The sequence below is a fragment of the Geotrypetes seraphini genome, chromosome 11 (genome assembly GCF_902459505.1).
Source record: "Geotrypetes seraphini chromosome 11, aGeoSer1.1, whole genome shotgun sequence".
Lineage (NCBI taxonomy): Eukaryota > Metazoa > Chordata > Amphibia > Gymnophiona > Dermophiidae > Geotrypetes > Geotrypetes seraphini.
Window position 1 is genome coordinate 66,292,640 of NC_047094.1, and position 14,799 is coordinate 66,307,438.

General features: G+C 45.6%; 1 protein-coding gene across 1 annotated transcript in view; it reads left to right on the plus strand.

Moving 5' to 3' along the window:
• Nucleotides 1-14,799, plus strand: part of LOC117369054 (basal cell adhesion molecule-like) — a 104,032-nt gene that overhangs the window by 31,163 nt on the left and 58,070 nt on the right. The gene's annotated exons all lie outside the window — the stretch shown is intronic.

The following is a 14,799-nucleotide window of genomic DNA, read 5'->3' on the forward strand; positions in this document are numbered from 1 at the left end:
TGGCATCTTGGGATTTTAGTTTAATTTATGTTTATCATTTTTGGTCAGTTATTATGGATTTGGCATTTGTGTTCTCTGTGTGTGACGGAGGTATTCTGTTAGCATGATTTTTCTATTCAGCATTTTGTAGTAATTTGGCTTGTTCACTTGTCTCAATAGCAGAAGGGATATTTGTGAGGGGGAAGGGGAGGGGAGACAGGGGTTTTGTTGATCCTTGTTCTGTATTTGTGATTTATAAAATGACAGTTGTATAGAATATTGTTTCTTTTTATACTTCAATAAAATAATTACAACATAAAATCAAGGTATTATAAAGAAATAATAATAAAAAAAAGGTAATACCTTTTTTGTTGGACTAACTCAATGCATTTTATGATTAGCTTTCGAAGGTAACCCCTTCTTCAGATCAGAAATAAGCAAATGTTGACAAATATCAGTACATGGTATACAAACTTAAGGATTAGATTAGATTATATATAAGGAAAACATGAGGTTGATCGGGACACAGGTTAGTGAATCAGGTCGGAGGGAAATCGGGTCACAAATGGCTCGCAAACTGATGGGTACACGATCAGTTTGCTTAGTGAATCTAGCCCAAAGTTCCCTTTTAGTACTCTTACCATAAAATCATTGGTGCAGTGGTCAGTTTTTCCAAAGTGTTGTTCAACAGAGGTGACATCCTGGTTGGTATTGCAGTTTTTAATATGATAATCTATGTAGGTTGATTATGGTCTTTAGCATTTGGCTTGTTTCACCAGTGTAACATGTTTCTTTGAACTGAATGATGTATACCACATTAGAAGATGAACATGTGAAGGATCCCTTTATGCTGAATGTTTTTCCCATATGAGTACTGTGGAATCCTTTGAGATGTGCTTACACAGTTTGCAGTTTGCATCATTTCACTCAATATAAAATCATAACTATTCGAGAGTAATGGTATCGATCCAAGATGGCTGCTGATAAGACATGCTGAGAAGTATGCACCTTACTGCTCGGATCTTCTTCTTGTTTTTTCCTGCTACGGAGGCTTTTGCGTTCCGATTCCTTCACCATGCTGGAGGAGAGGCAAGAGCGCTTAGTGAATCTAGCCCAAAGTTCCCTTTTAGTACTCTTACCATAAAATCATTGGTGCAGTGGTCAGTTTTTCCAAAGTGTTGTTCAACAGAGGTGACATCCTGGTTGGTATTGCAGTTTTTAATATGATAATCTATGTAGGTTGATTATGGTCTTTAGCATTTGGCTTGTTTCACCAGTGTAACATGTTTCTTTGAACTGAATGATGTATACCACATTAGAAGATGAACATGTGAAGGATCCCTTTATGCTGAATGTTTTTCCCATATGAGTACTGTGGAATCCTTTGAGATGTGCTTACACAGTTTGCAGTTTGCATCATTTCACTCAATATAAAATCATAACTATTCGAGAGTAATGGTATCGATCCAAGATGGCTGCTGCTAAGACATGCTGAGAAGTATGCACCTTACTGCTCGGATCTTCTTCTTGTTTTTTCCTGCTACGGAGGCTTTTGCGTTCCGATTCCTTCACCATGCCGGAGGAGAGGCAAGAGCGCTTCAGGTGCCTCGCAGCACTCTGTTGTGCCGATTCTTGGCAATATTGAAGACCTGTTGCAGCGGATGCAGGGAGCTACTAATCCAACGGCTGAAGTTAGCCTGCTGAGGGCACCGGGGTTGAGCGAGACCGAGCCTGCACCTACTGGGCCGGATACCACCTTGAGTCCAGACGTACGAGCACCACCCCCGCAGCCTCGGATCACCAGTTCTCCAAGGGGTGAGGTAACCCCGGAGCTGGGGGCGGACCTTACTCCTGAGGCAGTTTACAGCATTGTGGAGAGCATGGAGGCAGAACTCCCTGTACAGGGAAAGTCTGCAGAAGATTCGGAGGCTTTGTCAACAAGCGGAGGTGGAGTAAACCAGACGGAACAAAGCCAGGGAACTTTCCTTCAGGGTGAGCATTTCTACACCCAACAAAAAATTCCTTTATGGGAGAAGCCCACTCTTTGGGACTTAGTGGCTAATTTTGCTAAAACTATTAGCCCCAATTTCCACTATATAGAGAACAAACTGATTCAACACACTAAGGAGCTTAAAGATATAAAAGAAGATCAGACTACTTCAAAAATTTTAGTACAAAAGCTTGACCAAGATGTTTTAGCGTCTAAACAATTGCAAGAGGCCCTAGTCAAGGATAATGTTAATCTTAGAAAGAAATTGGAAATGCTTGAGAATGCCTCAAGAAATAATAATTTGAGACTTATTAATTTTCCAAGATTGACAATGGTAACTCCTAGGGAGATGCTTAGGAAATACCTGGTAGAAATTTTACAAATTTCTGAAGAAACATTACCTCAATTTTCTCAAGTTTATTACCTTCCAAATAAAAAATGGGCCTCAATTACAGATAAAACCTGATCAAGCAATCCTAAATGTATCGGAAATCTTGGAGACATCTGATAAGGACATGGTAACACCTTCCACATTGATAGTAACTATAGCTCTTTTGATTGATAAAGGATGGTTATTGAGGCTTTTCTTCAAAAATAAACAGAAAGAATTCTTAGGATTAAAAATTCAAATGTACCCTGACCTATCAAGAGAGACTCAAAAACGCCATTGAGAATTTCTTCTTTTGAGACCAGGGTCATTCTGTTAGGGGCAACATTTCATTTGAGATACCCTTGTAGGTGTATTATATGCCACCGCTCAGTTAAATATGTTTTCTTTGAACCTTATCAGTTAACTGCTTTCTTGGCTATGTCCCGAATAGATGGCGGAACAACAACAAGTGCTCTAGAAGTTCAATAAGTATCTCCTACCTCAGCACTATGTTTAGTGTATTTCTTAAGTGATTATTATTTATCTTTTTCTCGCTTATGTGAATTCTTGGATCTTAAGTTGAGGACTTGAGTTGTGCTAGATGAAATTATTAATGTCTTTTTATTTCCTTTTAAGGATAACCAAGGTATAAAGGTTTTTATATTTTGAGAGAATTGTTCCATCTAACCAACTTTCTGTACAAGTGTTTACTTGATATGTAAATGTGGAAACTTATAAATAAATAAATAATAAAAAAAAAAAATCATAACTGTTCGAGGCTTGTGTGAATGGGATCAGACAGAGTTCACAGGGATGAAGTGGAGACGGGAACAAACATTGTCGCCCTGTCATTCTCTAGCTGCCACTTAACATAAATATCATAAAATATATTACATTCTAAAAGTAAAACATATACTGAAAAAACGGGTTGATCAAATTATTATCTGTGAAATGAGAAATTTAAGCATTATAATATGTGCATGATATACAATTTAACTCTGTTAGATGTTAGATGTTGGAGTTGGCACATTTTCACTGACTCCAGTAACCCAAAAATTGCTTCTGACTCCAACTCCGCAGCTCTAGTTAACCGCAGCGAACTGTAAGGCTTTTGCGAAATAACATTTTATGTGATGTTATAGTATATGATGCTCTTAAGGTGGCCAAACAGGTTGAAAAGGTGATGGCAAAAGCTAAAAGGATGCTTGAGTGCATAGGGAGAGGAATGGCCAATGGGAAAAAGGAGGTATTGATGTTCCTGTATAAAACTTTGGTGAGACCTCATTTAGAATACAGTGTTCCCCTGGTCATTTGTTGTCGGCGGTTTGCGGTCCAGATCTTTCGCGATATTTTCCGACCGCGAGAGGACAGCTGGAGAGGCAGGAGAGAGCAGCCGGAGCACCGGCGAGTGAAGGAAATCACTTGCTGTATACTCTAACTGCCTCTTCCTGCACTAAAGTTGGGCCTTACCAATCAGGAGCTGCTTTGACATGCAGCTCCTGATTGCTAAGGCCCAACTTTAGTGCAGGAAGAGGTGGTCGGAGCATACAGCGAGTAATTTCCTTCACTTGCCGGCGCTCTGGCTGCTTTCTCCTGCCTCTTTCCTGCCCTCTCCAGTCTTCCCCACGAAAAACCGTATTCACAATTTTTCAAGATTTGCGGGGGTTCTTGGAATGGAACCCCCGTGAATATCGGGAGAGTACTGTATTGTGTACAATTCTGGAGATCACAAAGATATGTACAAAAATACAGTGGTGCCTCGCATAACGGACGCCTCGCACAGCGAACGCTGCGCACAACGAACTTTATGTCTTGATCCGTACAACGAACTTCGTTTCACACAACGAAGTCGCCCGAGCTGCATCCTTCCGCACAGGCACTGCGCTTAACTGCCCTCTCTCCGCCTGGTTCCCTCTTGCCCCCCCGACTCCCCGACACGATCGGGGCAAGAGGGAGCTCAAGCCCTCTTGCCCCCCCCCGACTCCCCGACACGATCGGGGCAAGAGGGAGCTCAAGCCCTCTTGCCCCCCCGACTCCCCGACACGATCGGGGCAAGAGGGAGCTCAAGCCCTCTTGCCCCCCCGACTCCCCGACACGATCGGGGCAAAAGGGAGCTCAAGCCCTCTTGCCCCCCCGACTCCCCGACACGATCGGGGCAAAAGGGAGCCCAAGCCCTCTTGCCCCGCCGATTCCCCAACTCCCCGACAATATCGGGCCAGGAGGGAGCCCAAGTCCTCCTGGCCACGGCGACCCCCTAACCCCACCCTGCACTACATTACGGGCAGGAGGGATCCCAGGCCCTCCTGCCCTCGACACAAACCCCCCCTCCCCCCAACGACCGCCCCCCCCAAGAACCTCCGACCGCCCCCCCAGCCGACCCGCGACCCCCCTGGCCGACCCCCACGACACCCCCAACCCCCTTCCCCGTACCTTTCTGTAGTTGGCCGGACAGACGGGAGCCAAACCCGCCTGTCCGGCAGGCAGCCATCGACGGAATGAGGCCGGATTGGCCCATCCGTCCCAAAGCTCCGCCTACTGGTGGGGCCTAAGGCGCCTGGGCCAATCAGAATAGGCCCGGGAGCCTTAGGTCCCTCCTGGGGGCGGGGCCTGAGGCACATGGGCCCAACCCGACCATGTGCCTCAGGCCCTGCCCCCAGGAGGGACCTAAGGCTCCCGGGCCTATTCTGATTGGCCCAGGCGCCTTAGGCCCCACCAGTAGGCGGAGCTTTGGGACGGATGGGCCAATCCGGCCTCATTCCGTCGATGGCTGCCTGCCGGACAGGCGGGTTTGGCTCCCGTCTGTCCGGCCAACTACAGAAAGGTACGGGGAAGGGGGTTGGGGGTGTCGTGGGAGTCGGCCAGGGGGGTCGCGGGTCGGCTGGGGGGGCGGTTGGAGGTTCTTGGGGGGGGCGGTCGTTGGGGGGAGGGGGGGTTTGCGTCGAGGGCAGGAGGGCCTGGGATCCCTCCTGCCCGTAATGTAGTGCAGGGTGGGGTTAGGGGGTCGCCGTGGCCAGGAGGACTTGGGCTCCCTCCTGGCCCGATATTGTCGGGGAGTTGGGGAATCGGCGGGGCAAGAGGGCTTGGACTCCCTTTTGCCCCGATCGTGTCGGGGAGTCGGGGGGGCAAGAGGGCTTGAGCTCCCTCTTGCCCCGATCGTGTCGGGGAGTCGGGGGGGCAAGAGGGCTTGAGCTCCCTCTTGCCCCGATCGTGTCGGGGAGTCGGGGGGGCAAGAGGGCTTGAGCTCCCTCTTGCCCCGATCGTGTCGGGGAGTCGGGGGGGGGCAAGAGGGCTTGAGCTCCCTCTTGCCCCGATCGTGTCGGGGAGTCGGGGGGGCAAGAGGGCTTGAGCTCCCTCTTGCCCCGATCGTGTCGGGGGTGCCAGGGACTACACGGAGTCACCCACCGTACCACCCGATTCGGGTAAGCGCAGGTATCGGTGGGTGGCTTATTTGCGGGGGGGTGCCTTATTTTACATTTTTTTCTAAAAAGGGGGGGCTGTCTTATTTGATGGCCCTGCCTTATCATCGGGGAAACACGGTAGAAAAAAAAAAAAATGAACAGTTAAGTCCCAGTTTTTGCCGCTGAGACTCTGCCCTCTCACTGTAAAATTAGACTCTACTTAGTCTGTCTTTAAATTTAAAAAATGTGTGTTGTTTTAAAAAACAATTATGTTTTTAGATGTATCTAAATAAAAATAATAACCAAAAATTTATCTTTTTTTATGTCATCTTAGCATATTTTATGCTACAGAACGAATTATTTTTTTTAACATGTATTGTTATGGGAAAACGCGTTTCACACAACGAACGTTTCACATAACAAACTTGCTCCTGGAACGGATTAAGTTCGTTGTGTGAGGCACCACTGTATGCCTCCACAAAGATATGTACAGAACAGAGTCAGTCCAGAGGAAGGCTACTAAAATGGTTGATGGTATACGTCAGTTTTTCTCAACTCGGTCTTGGAGTACCACCTTGCCAGTCAGGTTTTCAGGATATCCACAATGAATATGCATGAAAGAAATGTGCTTATAATGGAGGCAGTGTATGCAAATCTAGTCTATGCATATCCATTATAGATATCCTGAAAACCTGACTTGCAAGGGGGTACTCCAGAACCGAGTTGAGAAACACTGGTCTACGTCATAAGATGTATGGGGGCAGACTTAAAGATTTCAATATTTATACTTTGGAGGAAAGGTGGGAGAGGGGAGATATGATAGAGATGTTTAATAATAATAATAATTTTATTCTTATATACCGCCAACAATCTTGCGACTTCTAGGCGGTTTAAATACCTACATTGCATAAATGTGCATGAGGAAACTCTGGAATGAGGAGGCATAGGATGAAGGTGAAAGGGATTCAGAAGCAACCTCAGAAAATACTTTTTCATGGAAAGGGTAGTGAATGCTTGGAACAGCCTTCCGGTGGAGGTGGTTGAGACAAACATAAGAATAGCCTGGTCCATCTATCCCAGTACCCCATCTTCATAGAGGACCATGCAAGACACAAGTACCTGGCAAAAACCCAAATAGTAGCAGCATTCCCTGCTACCGTCCCTTGTCTGTCTCAACAGCAGACTATGGACTTTTTCTCCAGGAATTTGTCCAAACCTTTTTTTAAAACCAGCTACATTAACTGCTCTTACCACAACAAACATTAAGACAGCTTGGGACAAGTACATTGGATCTCCAAGGGAGATGAAAGGGTAGTGGATGGCACGGTTGGGCAGACTAGATAGGCCATATGGTCTTTATCTGCCATAATTTTTCTATGAGGGTACAGTCAATATTCCGTGCTGTATCCACATAGCTAACAGGCAAAGTTAGGACTCTATGTGATCTTACTTGCTTAAATAGCTATGTGGACATTAACATTGAATATTGCTAGAGTACACATACCTCCCAGCTCTGCCCCTGGAGTGCCTTAGTAGACTATTCCTTCCTGAACCAGTCAGCGTGATGTAATTGGACATTTGTTTTTCTTGCCTGGTTAAATTGTTTGGAATATCTAGCCATACAGTCTCCAAAACCTGTAGTAGCCAGGTGACCTGAAGCACAGCAAAGGCATGGTTCTCTATGTAAGATTAGTGAGGCCGCTCTGTGGTGTGTATGCATGTGGGAAGCTTGAACTGCTGCCTGTTCTGTGCCGGGGCAGTGTGTATGGGTGTGAGACAGGGGTCTCAAAGTCCCTCCTTGAGAGCCGCAATCCAGTCGGGTTTTCAGGATTTCCCCAATGAATATGCATGAGATCTATGTGCATGCACTGCTTTCATTGCATATTCATTGGGGAAATCCTGAAAACCCGACTGGATTGCGGCTCTCAAGGAGGGTCTTTGAGATCCCTGGTGTGAGAGAAACTTACACTGCTGCTACCTGTGTTGTAGGTGCTTTGCAGCAGGACAGTGTACAAAAATGTTCTCATGTTTTTAAAAGTCAGATTCTCCCTTTGAAAAACCATCTCAGCTCAGACTGAAGTTCATACAGTATGAGAAATAGTGACAGCGCAATCTGCTTTCCCTCTTTCTCACTCATTTCGCCCTGGTCTGTTTGTAAATATCACTCAAGGTTTCGTTCAAAAATAACACAGCAGTGAGAAATATCAGATGCAAGTAGTTAATTCATTATTGATTTTAAGGGATTTGCAAGCACTTGAAAGCCAGGCTTTACTGAACTAAACGGAATTATTGGCAGACCTATATAACAGGGCCATTAGTGCAGAGAAAGGGCTGGGAGAGGGAGAGACACAACCTTCCTTTACCAGCTTTAAAAAGGAGAGATGGTGGTGAAAGAGAGGAGTGTTTGTTCAGATAACCTATAAGGTGCTCCTCATTACCCTAGGTTGGCCACTGCAACTGAAAAGCAGGTTGAATATTATTAAGGCCTTTTCTATCCAAGCCATATCCTCTGTTTAGGGTTACCAGACATAAGAACAGCCCCACTCGATCAGACCTATGGTCCATCAAGCCCAGTAGCCCGTTCTCACGGTGGCCAATCCAAGTCACTAGTACCTGGCCAAAACCCAAGGTGTAGCAATATTCCATGCTATCAATAACAGACTATGGACTTTTCCTCTAGGAACTTGTCCAAACCTTAGCTACGCTATCTGTTCTTACCACATCTTCCGGCAACGCATTCCAGAGCTTAACTATTCTCTGAGTGAAAAAACATTCCTCCAGTTGGTTTTAAAAGTACTTCCCTGTAACTTTATCGATTGTCCCTATGTCTTTGTAATTTTTGACGGAGCGAAAAATCGATCCACTTTTACCCGTTCTGCTCCACTCAGGATTTTGTAGACTTCAGTCATATCTCCCCCTCAGCCGTCTCTTTTCCAAGCTGAAGAGCCCTAACCATTTTAGTCTTTTCTCATACGAGAGGAGTTCCATCCCCTTTACCATCTTGGTCGCTCTTCTTTGAACCTTTTCTAGCGCCACTATGTCTTTCTTGAGATAAGGAGACCAGAATTGAACACAATTCTCCAGATGAGGGGCATTATAACATTTTTCCTTGTCTCCGCAAGGAACTCAATTTCCCCATCCCGTCCCCGTGAGTTTTGTGGCAGTCCCTGTCCCTACCCCATTCCTATAAGCTCTGCCTTAACCGCACAAGCCTCGAACACTTACGGTTTTACAGTGTTTGAGGCTTGTGCAGATGAGGACGGAGTTTGCAGGGACGGGGCAGGAAAGAACTCAGGGGCATGGGACGGGGAAAAAATTTGTCCTTGTGCCATTCTCTACCGGACATCCCAAATTTCAGACCCCTGTCCCCGATTCCTCCTTGTTTGGCAACAATTTGTTTCCAGTTTTAGTAATGGGGACAGAAGTGCCATAGCGTAGTTTTCCATTGCCCTACCTGCCTCCTCTCACATAATCCAGCTCTCCATTTCTTGCCACCACTTACTTCTGGGGGGTCAGCTTCTCCCCTCAAGCCTCCCTTTCCGCTACCTGCTTCTTCTCTCTGGTTTCAACATGAGGAAGTGCCGTGCTGTAATATGGAAGCTCTCCTGAGCCACATTGTGCATCTCTGACAGGTCCCACCCCCTCTAACAATAGGACGTTCCTTTAAAGTGGGCAGGACCTGGCAGAGATACACTTTGTGGTTGAATAGAACCTCCGTATCACAGCACGGCACTTCCTCATGTTGACACCAGAGGGAAGAAGCTACAAGTCATGAAGGGAAGTTTTGGGGGCCCTGGGGGAGGGATTAGAAGAGAATTAGATGTAGGACTAGAAAGGAAAGAGAGAGGTGCAAGTGCTGAACTGAGTCCAGAAGTGGAGAGGGTTTACTGGAAGGGGAGGGGAAAGGTGGAGATAAGTGGACTGGAAGGGCAGAAGAGAGAGAGAGGTGGGTATAGCTGGACTGAAAACAGGGGGGGGGGGGAGGGGGGGGGAGAGGTAGAGATATTTTACTGGAAAGGCAGAGAAAAAAGGGGGTGGAGATAACGAGTGGAAGAGGGAGGTGAGACAGGTGGAAATTGGTGGACTGAAAGGGCAGAAGAGAGAGAGAGGTGAAGATTGTAATTTTTATGATGAAAAATTGCAGTTGGAAAGCTCCTCCCTGCTCCACCCCTCTGACTCTGCCCAAACATTCCAGATTGGCAAGACAAAAATCTGGGATGCACAACTCAGGTATACTGAGTATCAGAGAGGAGTGGCCTAATGATTAGAACAGCTGCCTCAGCACCCTGAGGTTGTGAATTTGATTCCTACTGCAGCTCCTTGTGACTCTGGGCAAGTCACTTAACACTTCATTGCCCCATGTAGACCACACATCTCTTTTATCCGTATCCTAACTTACCCCTTTGATCAAGGCATGCTGGGTATCAGAGATACCCAATTCCAGGTTGGAGATTTGGTGACAGTCCTGTATGTCCACCCCATCCAGGTGCATTATGGGTTTGTAGCATTGATTTCAAGGGGCAGGGCCAGCTCAACGTATGGACTAGATGAGGCACATGCTTGGGATTCCTGTGATAAAGGGTGCTAACATTCTGGTTCATCATCTCTCCCTCTCTATTCCCCCCTACCCCGAGCAGGAGAAGGGGAGAGGAGGGAAAGATGCTGGACCAGGATATGGGATTTTGGTGTCCTTTATTACTAGTGTGGGTGTGTAGGTGGGGGGACTTGAGAGAGAGGGGGGAGCACACTGATGCAGAAGTTGGCTCAGGGTTCTACAGTCCCTTGACCTGGCTCTGAGGATCAGGCACTACAAAATCTTTGGGATATAAGTTCTAAACCAGGATTGTTCCAGATTCTCTAGCCTAGAACTGGGTATTGGCATCTCTGTTCCCATGCAACTGAGATATGCTGAATACTAGGGACCCATTCTTATTCCAGCCAGCTTGAGCCAGGCTGTCTGTTGAGTGACTCAGGAATGTAGGGAATAATTTTACAGTTTTTATTAGAACTGGTGGCATGACCTGTAATGTTTATTTTTATAGTGCACTGGAAAATTGCATTTTATTTTTGAAGTAAAGGTCACTCCCTGGGGGAAACCAGAGGTCCTGGGCAAGTGCAGTTTTTCAGTGGCTCTAGCAGGATTCACTAATTTGGCCAAAAGCAGAGTGGAGGCTCTCATGATGGGCTGAATCCAGAGGGAGGATCAGAGGGTGGAAGCTCAGCGGCTTAATGTTGCAGTAATGAAGATAATGGGTATTTGTTACCTCACCTTTCATCTCATCTAAGTCCCTGCATTCTTTGCAGCCACGGTGCTTAATAAACAGCCAGGGGCAGTCTGTGGGAGATTCAGAGGGATGTGGGCCTTGTGGGTTCCCCATTTTCAGAAGTCAGTAGGGGCTGAAAAGTGTAGCCATTTGTGAAAAACACATTTGCTGAATGGAAGGGTCAACTCTGAAAACAGCCACCCCAAGATACATACTCTGCAGATCTTGTGCCCCTCCTGTTAGTAAGGTGATGGGTGCTGAAAGGAAGGCTGATTTCACTGTTAGGTAAGGGGATAGAAGGGGGGGGGGGGCGGTGAAAGTTTTTAGTGTTTTTAGGTTTTTATTTTTGGGATAATTTTGATTATTATAAGGTACTATTGGATGGATGTGATGGGGGAGAATGGAATTTTTATCATTTTGTTGGGGGGCAGTAAGAAGGTTACGTGAGGGAAAGGGGGCTGTTGATATATTTGTATACTTCTTCAGTAGTTTTTGCTGACCTGATCATCTTAAATTTTTAAGATTGTTTAGAAAATTTTCCAGCCTTGACATAACACCTCCTCAGGCAGTTCTCCAGAATATGCCATATTGTGTTATCCATATTGTAGGAGCCTGAGCCAGCATTACACCAAGGCTGGCAAATTTCTACTAAACTTTGAAATTTCAGATTTGGCAACAATGGATTTACAGAAAACAGATTACTGTATATACTTGAATATAAACCGAATATAAACTTAGGTAACCTTTTTTCCCCCAAAAAAGGAGAAAAAAAGGTTGACTGGAATAAAAAAGTGCCCTGCCCTACCAGACTCTGCTTCCAGCACCCCCATCCCTCCCCTGCCCTGCCAAGCTCTGCACCTATCTCCCTTCCTTCCTAGGCTCTGCACCCTGTTTGCCCTCCCTCCTTGCTCTGCCCGGCTCTGCATACAGCTCCCTCCCTCCCCTGCCTGCCATGCCAGTCTCTGTACCCAGTCCCCTTCCCTCCCTGCCCTGCCAGTCTCTGTATCCAGCACCCCTTCTTCCTGCCGTGCCAGGTTCTGTACCCTGTCCCCCCCCTCATGATGCCTTATAGTGAGCTAGGAAAGGAGAGATCTGTTCCTTCTCCTAATGTAGCAAATTTTAACAATTTTTATCTCCCTCCCACCACCCCTACACCCCCCCCCCCCGCATACCTTTTAAATCCCTTGTGATCCAGCGGTTGACTGGGACAGGAGGGATCCCTTTCATTTCCTGCCCTGGTTGACTTTAAGCAACTTTTATCTCCCTCCTGTCCCCTCCGTGCACCTCTCAAGTCCCTGGTGGTCCAGTAGTGAATCGCAGCATGAGCAACCTTCCTTTGCTCCTGCCCGTGCAGAGCTGCCAAGCTAATTGGCTTCTGCAAATTCTTGTGAGACAACAAGAACTCCTAGCAGCCCATTAGCTAGTGGCTTTGCATGGGCAGGAGCAAAGGAAGGTCCACCAGCAACTTAACAGGTACGCAGAGGGGGCAGGAGGGAGAGAAAAGTTGTTTAAAGTCAGCCAGAACAGGAGACGGAAGGAATACCTCCTATCCAGGCCCACTGCTGGACCATCAGGGATTTAAAAGATACGGGGGGAGGGGGAAGAGGTGGTAGGAGGGAGATAAAATTGTTAAAATTGGATAGGGGAGGAGACGGGAGGGATTGCTCCTGTCACAGCCCACCACTGGACCACCAGGTCTTACTGCAGGCCTGGCCAAATGCCTGCAAAGATTCAAGAGGGGCCGGGTCAGCGCTTATCCAAATATAAACCGAGACCTAAAAATCTCGGTTTATATTTGAATATATATAGTAGTTGAGTTCAAGCTACATTTTACAAAGATATCTAAGATACAAAGATTCCTAAGCTTCTGGATCAAGCTCACATTTTTCATTGATACCAGACAAATCTTTGTGTCATGTGTATAATAATAATAACACTGGTCAACAAGCATTTTGCTGCTGAGTTCTGTCACCTGTACTTTAACAAGGGCCACATGCTGACTCTATATCTGAAAACAGTTTTTGTCTATCACATCCTGTTTTTAAGTTATGTGTCAATTTGTGTTCATATCATTTTCGTCAATAACGCTACCGTGAAGCGTCGGTATTTTACTGTTTCTGTAACACAATATTGCATTTTAGGACAGCTCATTGATCACATATGCCAGTAATTTGAAAGTTTATACTAAAAAGTGATTGTTCTGCTTTTTCAACCTGTGAATTTTTATATTTTGTTTGTTTTGTCTAAGATATTATAATTATGAACAGATAAGGTTGTGTTAACCATCCTGATAATTTATGTTATGTCTGCGGACAATATACTGCACAAGATCAGTGAAAGAATCTGTCCAGCAGACTTCAAAGTTCATACAAAGTTGTGTCAATACTTCTGGGTTTGCAACTGGGGTACACCAAATAGATTCGCTTCTTGTGTCTTTGGAACAGTCGTGATGATGCCAACCACTACAAGCAGAAACAATGGCCAAACTGAGATGAATCTGTATCTGGCAGATACAGTGTGAAGCACCTGCTGTTAGTACATCATGAGAAAATCTATCTTCCAGCACTTCATATAAAACTGGGTCTGCTGAAAAATTTTGTTAAGGCAATGGACAGAAATGGTGATGCGTTTCAGCACCTAAGAAGTACATTTGGTTTTGAGAAAAGTGAAGCCAAAATCAAAGAAGGTGTGTTTGCTGGATCCGAAATCCGTGAACTGATCCTTGATGATGCGTTCAAACAGAAGCTGAACCCAACTGAATCAGCAGCATGGGAAGTATTTGTGCTGGTTCAGAATTTTCTTGGTAATCACAGATCAGAGAACTATCCCGAGCTTGTGGCGACCATGCTGACAGCATATCAGCTAATGGGTGCCAGAATGTCACTTAAAATACACTTCTTGCATTCTCATCTCAACTTCTTCCCACCCAATTTTGGTGATGTCTGCGATGAGCATGGGGAAAGATTTCAACAAGATATCAAGGTGAGGGAAAACAGATTTCAGGGAAAGTTCAATCCCAGTATGATGGGAGACTATTGTTGGTTCTTGCAAAGAGGAACAAATGTACAGTACAAGTGTAAAAGCAAGTGTCTCAAACATTTCTGAACATGCTGACATCACTTTTGTGTGAGTTAAGAGAGGTGTAAATAGATGCTGTAACATGTCTCCTTATTGACTTCATGTTTGTTTTCAGAGTAAACTCCTTAACACAAGTTTGGTGGGACACAGTTCATACTCGCAATATTGTGTCGATATGGCACACTGTCTAAAAAATCAGTAATGTGTATCTCAGAAACCTGATGTGCTAGCTGAATTTCAATTAATTTAATTTAATTTAATTTAATTCTTATATACCGCTAATAACCGTGAGGTTTCTAAGCGGTTTACAAAAATGATGCATTAAAAAGATACAATAGATAAAAATAAATAAGATAGGTACTTGGAAATTTCCCTAACTGTCCCAAAGGCTCACAATCTAACTACAGATCTGAAATCAGCATAATTAAATTAACTAAGAACACTTCTTAAGTTCTCAGTAGCAAAGAAAAACCAAGGGCTAGATTCACTAAGCCCACGGATTAGATCCGATCCGTGGGTGGGGGGGGGGGGCTGATTCACGAAGCGTCCTCATGCAAATGAGGACGCTCGGAATCATGCCCCTAACTGACTGCACAGATCGCTGAATAGCGATCCCGACGCATGTGCAGACCATCTGTAGAGTCAGGGCAGAAGCAAGGCAGCGATTGGGGCAGAGAACAGGAGAGTCGGGGGCAGAGAGCTGGAAAGTTGGGCCAGAGA